Source organism: Peromyscus californicus, unplaced genomic scaffold (genome assembly GCF_007827085.1).
Source record: "Peromyscus californicus insignis strain IS unplaced genomic scaffold, ASM782708v3 Scaffold_5__1_contigs__length_169319896, whole genome shotgun sequence".
Classification (NCBI taxonomy): Eukaryota; Metazoa; Chordata; class Mammalia; order Rodentia; family Cricetidae; genus Peromyscus; species Peromyscus californicus.
Window position 1 is genome coordinate 145,763,914 of NW_026294573.1, and position 7,770 is coordinate 145,771,683.

Genomic DNA, 7,770 nt, shown 5'->3' on the forward strand with positions numbered 1-7,770 from the left:
GACATTTAACAGACACTTAGTAAACACACTAAATGTTCTAATACTAAATACACTAAATATGTTCACAAATTCTGTTCTGTTTACAAATCTACTTATAGTAGTCACATTCAAGGAAATGTGTGATTAATGTCTCTTCAACACAAGTTGAATGAGTCAATCTTCCCTCCATTCCAGAGGATGGAGAGATGGCTCAGTGTTTAGGGCATGTACTGCTCTTCCAGAGGACCTGAGTTCAAATTCTCACATCCATATCATGTGGCTCACAATCTCTTGTGACTCCAGCTCCACATAATGCAATGCCTTCTTATGTCCTCCAGGAATATCTGTACTCACATACAGACACACAGACACACACAATTTTGAAAAAAAAACTTAAAAATTAATTCTAGTTTTAAACTTAGCTAATGAATGCCCTTTAAATCTTGTAGAATGCTTTTTTAAATCGTATAATCCAATTTTATTTTAAAATCCTTCAACTTTTTCTAACAGGAGAATAAACAAAACAAAACCTTCTTATATACTCAAACTTTTCATGTAAAACTAATACAGTCAGTTTCTAAGGATGGTGTTTTATAAGTTACAGCAAGTATTCCAGTTCTGCCTGTATCTTCTGACTGGACACCAGAAGCCCAATTACTCAATTACTCATTTAGAGTCATGAGAGAGGAAACTCTTTATGTACTTTGAGAACTCCACTTCTTATACACACATGGTACTTTAAAAATGTTTTAAGTACCAAATATACACAGATTGTCCCATTAATTTCAAAACCATTTTTGAATTTAGTGTGAAAGTATGACTATTTTGATCTCACCTAATTTTTTAAACTACAATTTGAAATTTCTTTGAATTAAAAACATTAACCAGCTAGACATGGGGGCCCATGCCTGTGACTCCATCACTCTGGGGGCTGAGGAAGGGGGAGGAAGAGCTCAGGCCAGGGGTTGGAGAGGTGGCTCAGCGGATCCCAGGACTTGCTGTGTAAGCGCGAGGACCCAAATTCAACCCCAAGCACACACCGTGTGTAAACCAGCCTACAACTGTGCTGTGGGGGCTGGGAGATCCAGTCGGCTGTAGGAGGATGGCTGGGGCTTGCTGTCCAGGCAGCTCAGTCAGAGAAACATGGAACACGGCTTCAGTGACAGACACTGTCTCAAGGGAATAAGGCAGAGAGTGACAGAGCAGGTCACTCGGATATCCTCTTCTGGCTTCTGTACGGTCAGCAAATGGATTTACTCACATATACTACGTGCATATGTACACACACACACACACACACACACACACACACACACACACACACAGTTCAAGACCCTGTAAACAAGCAAATGCAGACTGCCCAACTAGGCCACTACTAAAGAGTTAAAACAGCCCAAGAAAGCCCAGTTCAGCAGCAGTTGACCTGCCTGTGGATTTGGTCAACAGAAGAAGTGACTTTTCCCTCTAATCAACAAATCAAGTCTCCTCTAAAAGTCACTAGATGAACAAGAACCCCCAAACTCCTGTCTTTCAGGGGTTCCTCCCCAAGGTTCCAGATAGGCAGTTTAACTTTTCTTCCTGTTTCGAGTAACATTCCACATTCAGTACCAAGAGAAGAGCTAATTTTCCTCACTGATTAATTGACGGTTACACTTCTCAGATTCGTCTAGGGTTCTTCCAGGTGGCTTTACTGTACTGAATTAGACAGTTCTTATGCAGTTCTACATATCTCTTCTAACTTACTACCAAACATTCTTAATCAGAATTCCATTTTCCCCTCTCCTCTGAAGAAGAACTACAAAGCTCACAGATATTAAAAGGGAAACCACTCGCTCGCTTTCTGCTCACTTCCTGCCTAGTTCTATGGTCTCCATTCTAAAGCTGTAATCATGAAGACATGGCCCTGTACTTGAGGAGTTCAGCAGCTATTTTGTGAGTTACCACTGTGTGGCAGGCACTGTTCAAGGCTCTGGGAAATGCCCCTGTAGAAGAAAAGATCAAGAAATGCAAATCTAAAGCTGAACTTCCAACATTTCCCAGGCTCCTAGAAGCCACCCGCTCTACCGCATTCTGATTGTTACAGCTTATTCTTTCCAACTCCCAACTCCTCAAAGTTCAGTCTGGTTCCTGCTTTATTCCTTCCTTCAAAAGTTCACTGCAGATGATAGGCCAAGTTCACTGGAGAAAATGGCACTTGGGGCTGCTGAGTCTCCAATCCTGTCCCTTGAAATCACTCAGACAACCCTGATTATCTACACAGTGGAATATTCAGTTGTCTGTGTTGTGATAGTCTCAAAATCCTAGAGGTCCAGGGTCAACTGTGGAATATCTTTATCTTCAGGTTTGTGCCCACAGCATGGGAGAAGTGGAGAGAACTACAGAGAGCATTTGTTCTGAGACACGCTACCATCTCTCCTTCACTAGCGCCTAATGCTCATTGGATGCTAAGACATGCAGAGCAAGGTTGAAGGAGATTCAGGGCCCTTCAGGGTTGATGGTTCAGCTCATACTTTAGCTACACAACGAAGAGCTTTGTTTTCCTCACTTTGAAATTTCTGTTCAGAGTGAGCAGACTTCATTCTCATAAGAATTTTTGGTTTAGGCTTACACAAAACTGTGTGTTCACTTCAGGTTTTCTCTTTTACTAGAAACCTACTGCTGGGGTTTGTTGGTGCCGAGTTCCTAGGTACCTGGAACCCTGCCATTCCAGTGAACAAAATGATTTTTCCAACAAATGGTTAACAGTCTTACAGGAAGCAATGCTCTGTTTTTGCAAGTTTATTTATACTGGTTACAAAGTGACCTTTAGCTAGCCTGTTGGGGTTGGGGTAGGGGTTGTTAGCTGGCAATGAGAATGACTCAGGCTGAGCAAGGGCCTGTCCAGTGGTTAGAGACCCCTGTGGTGTTGGCTCTGAGCAGCTCTGGCTCTTAGCACCCTCTAGATGACCTTCAAGTTTGAATTTGGGTGTGTGTCTTGAAGCCTTAGCTACTACCTTTTTTTTTTCACATTTAAAAGCTCTCCATTGTTTGTGACCTTTTGGTCTAAGGGGAAATAACGCCTGATCAGCAGCAAAGTCCTTCCTCAGGTCAGACTTTGCATGCACAGCAACCACATATATGATCTCCCCAAAGATATGAAACAGATCAAAGTGTTTCTCCCCAAAAAGCATGTAAGAAAGGTATAGAAAAATCTCTATCTAGAAAATCTACATAGCAAATCCAGTTCAGCCTTTATAGGCACCGCACTGGGAAGTGAGAGTGAGGGATGGGGCATGGGGTGGGAATAGAAATGAGGGAAGCGGGGAGGAGAGCCTTTAAGGATCTGACACTAGATCAAATGGGTTCTTTTAGAGTTGTATCATTTAGGACTATCAGCATAGATGTTGACATACTGTGCAATCACGCACGCGCGCACACACACTCACGGATTTCAAAAAAATTCACAGTGACCCAGCATATAGATAATATTCAGCAATTATTAATTATATGATGATTATAATTATAAATAATCACCATGTAGATGTCTGTGGAGGCAAGAAGCAAACATTGGATCCCCTAGAGCTGGCTGGAGTTATAGGCAGTTCTGAGCTGCCTGATGTAGTGCTGGGAACCCCACTGTGGTCCTCTGAGGGAGCAGCATTCGTTCTTAACAGCTGAGCCATTTCTCCAGACCTAACATATGTTTTTGACTGGTGGTGTAGTAATATTAAAACGTTCATTTTAAAGCATTATTCATTCATTACATAGTTGTGTATATCTTTTGTTCATTTACCATTTGGCAGGTTTGGTGCTCAGCACTATGAATGAATATAGATTTAGGTAAGAATGTCTCTGAAAGAAAGTTGTTGAAATAATTGCCCAGTGCCATTAGCAATGTTATTGACTCCGAACAGCATGCTGAAGAGAGGGAGGCAGGTTTCCCTTATACAAAAGGACATGGCATTTCCCCAAGTTTTACTGGCCCATTTACTCTCATTATTTAATTTCCCATCGATGAGACAAGTTGCCAAGCTGAGTAATAGTGTGTGATCGCAAAATTATTTTTTCCATGTAAAATAGTGGTGCCCTTTGAGAACTGGTTTGTGATATATACATCATATTAACTTTGCAAAGCAAACTCACTTAGACTTGTATGTTTTAATAAACTGTCTTAAAAGTTTGGGCATGGCCATAGCAATCAGTCATACTACATTACATTGGAACAGTGAACTCTGGAAATAGATTCTCATATAAGCCAAAGCAGAACAATCATATTAGGACCAAAATGGAAGAAAAAAGTAGGTACAGCTCATGGGATCAAGTTCATCTGTTTAAAACTGAAACCCTGCAAACAACAGCAACTTAAACAACATTCTTTATTCCTCTCATAAAAACCAAGAGCACAGCCTGGACTTCACCATTTCCTGGTGGCTGTGGTGATTTCTTAGTCGCCAGGTAAATTAAATTAAATTAAATTGCATGATTCCATCTTTAAGTTTGCCACATGGTCCAAAATAGCAGCGGGAGTTCTGGTCATCTCATCTGCGGTGGAGGGAGCAAGAGAGAGAAAGAGGAAAGACATGAGGAGGACACGTCCCCAGCCCAGCAGGGTCGGCGGCGGCCTTGAAGGAGTCTTTCTGGAAAGCCCACCAGACACACTTCAATCTCACTGGTTAGTCTTTTGTCTTTAGCTTCAGCTGGCTACAGAGGAAAGTGGACAGCGTCATTAGTTTCCTGGACACAAAATTTCTCTGAATAGAGATTCTGTGATCATGAAGAAAAGAGAAAATGAAAGTGTGTGTGTGTGTGTGTGTGTGTGTGTGTGTGTGTGTGTGTGTGTGTGTGTGTGGTGCTGATGGTCTGAGAATCAACAAGATTAGCATGCATTGCCAGTCTCCAGGTTTTTGAACCCAGGACCTCACCCATGTGCAGCAAATGAGCAACACCACCTCCTTCCTTTTTGTTTAAAGAAAATGTCTCTCTAAGATACAAAGACCAGTTTTGGGTTTACTCTATAGTCCCAGCATGCCTTGAACTCCCAATCCCCTGCCTCAGCCACCAGAGTAGCTGGGATGATAGGCCTGGACCATGGCCCAGCTCTGCAGTCTGTCAGAAGAGGATTGACATAAATTGTCCCTACCTGTATGGGACACATCAATGGGAACACAGAAAGAACATGGAGGGGGCTTTCATTGTCTTTAAAACCAACCAAACAAACACATGCTTCTCTCAGTTATGAAGAGTTATCCTGGATGATTGTTACTGTGCAGTACATCTCTAAGATTTCTTCCTTGAGTTACTAGGGAATCCCGACCAGATAAGAGGGCACAGTCCCTGCCATCTGTGGGGAGCAGAGTCCATTGGGTCATTATGCTTCCAAAGAGCAGTGTCAGGGAAAGGGTTAAGGGTGTGGGACCTCCCTGGGGCTAGAAGATGAAAACCAGTAGGCTGGGATATTATTTTTATTGTGTTGACACAGATGCATTTCCTTAAAGATTTATAAGAAACTTTTAATTTTTCAAAATACTCTGTTCCTTGCTCTCCCAAATTCCATTTTACTTATGTATGTGTTGTCCACACTACAGCCTCACAGGGGGAGAGCAGCCATAGAAGAACTCTCTTTACTTTGAGGTTTTACATACACAAGGAGCACTTTTACTGAGTTCATAAATTACTGCTTACCAGCAAGTGTTCCCCAAAGGAACTAATCTTCAGAAAAAATTTGGGGGTGGGGGGTCAAGGCACTAGACACTCGGAAAGAGGGAACAAACAACGGACTGAATTCCAAGAGAAGCAGGGTACCCATGGCATCACCAGCAATATTTATTTATTTATTTAGCCAGCCAGTAGTCATTCTGAAAGAGGCCAGCCTCAGATGTCATCTATTCATTTATGTATTTATTTACTTACTTACTTATTTAGCCAGCCAGTAGTCATTCTGAAAGAGGTCAACCTCAGGTGTCATTCATTCTCAACTAGAATCGTCCATTAACACCCCCCCTCCCACTTTGAGACAGGGGCTCTCAGTAGCCTGAGTTCTCCTAATCTCGAGGCTAGCTGGCCAGGGAGCCCCAGGGAGCCTCCCAGCAGAGGGCCTGGGATCACCAGCAAAGGCCACTCCGTGGCTTTTTTTTTTTTAAAGTTGAATTGTGGATGAAACTCAGGCTTGGGCCGCAGGCATCTTCCCAGCCTTGGTAAATCATTTATTGATTTATCATATTAAGTGCTCTTTACGCACGCCTTTCCCAACTTCCTCTGTCTACCTGTGCTGTATCCCTAATCTGAGAAGCTAAATAAAAGGCCTGTGGCTAGAGCCAGAGAAAGGCCCAGCTGGCCCCGCAGCAGGCCATGCAATCCGCACTGCCCACGGCAGTCAAACCACTGTGTAATATGGTCTCCCAAGCATCCCCAGAATCTGCTCCATCTCTTATCACTGACAAAGCCTTGGATTTGCTGGAGGAGAAAAAAAATGCATGCAATCTAAAAGCGCTCCTCCAGTATCTGTTTTGACAGCCGAAATTAATTGTACACTTTCGGAGCGTTTTTTGGCAACTCTTTGTAATGACCCGAACTGCCGCCTCCTTCCTCCACGGCTTGGCAGGGCTCCGGGCCTGGGGCTGACAGCGGGCGGGCGGAATACAATCGGAATACAATCGACGCGGCCACCGCTCTGGCTGCGTCCGGCGGCGAGAGAGGACGCTGCTGCTCCCCACTGAGCAGTGGCGAGGAACAAGGTTGGGTGTACTCGGTCTAGGAGACGCACAAAGCCGATTAAAGCAAATGTGATAATTGTCTTGAAGAGGAGCAGACGCCGCATCCTCGCCTTTGTCTTCCAAAGCTCATCCGGTGGCTCCTGCCGGGGAGACTAGAGCCTGTCTCTCCCCGCGCTCTCGGGGTTGGCCAGAAGAGGGAGCAGCTTCAGTGGGAAGATGAAGTTTTCACAAGGGTCTGAGAATGACACCTAGCTCCCAAATCGCTGATTCTAAGGACCAACACTTGCTAAAACTAAAAGCGATCATTGAGAACAGAAAATACCAATTTTTGGTTTGGGGAAGCTATAAGCCCTTTTAATTGTGTAGGAAAAAACTTTAACCAAATATCCATTAATTACTTGAAAGTTCCTAGCATCCTTAGTACTGCGTTTGTCCTTAACAGCATCCTGCTCACCCAGCCAGGAGCTTCCACATCTGTCTTCTCAGCGCCTGCCCTGGTTTTTATGAGCGTTCTCAACAGTCTACTAGTAAAGGCTTGGTTCCAAAGATGGGTAGATTGGGAGGTAGTGCAGACCTTTAAAGGGTGAAGACTAATGGGAGGTCTGTAGGTCATTGGGGAGGTGTGCCCGCAAAAGGGATTGTGGGATTCCTGCCTCTTTCTATCAGTTCCTGGCTTGAGCTGAAAAAAACTTCTCAGCTACACACAGTGACCAGGATGTGTCACCTTCTCCAGAGGCACAGATTATGCTTGGTGACACCATGAGCCTCTCAAACTGCGAGCCTTCCTTCTTTCTTAGAAGAAAAGTTCCCTATACTAATGCAGATAATAGAATTTGAAACATACAGAAGGTGTGAATTCTGGCCAGAAGGGGCATGATGAGGAAAACACCTGCATTTCCTCCTCGCTGGTTTTTCTTCTAAGTAATGCATAATGAAAATAAACTGAGGGGCTAAATATTTACCTTGGGTAAGGATATTTTCTCCTTGGAGTCTTCAAAGTCTTGGCAAGAATTTCTAATGAGGATGAACTTAGAGTAGGATTTGATCAGGAGAACAGAAGTCAATTTGAACTTGGGAAAGTAGAGTTGCTCCCTACAGG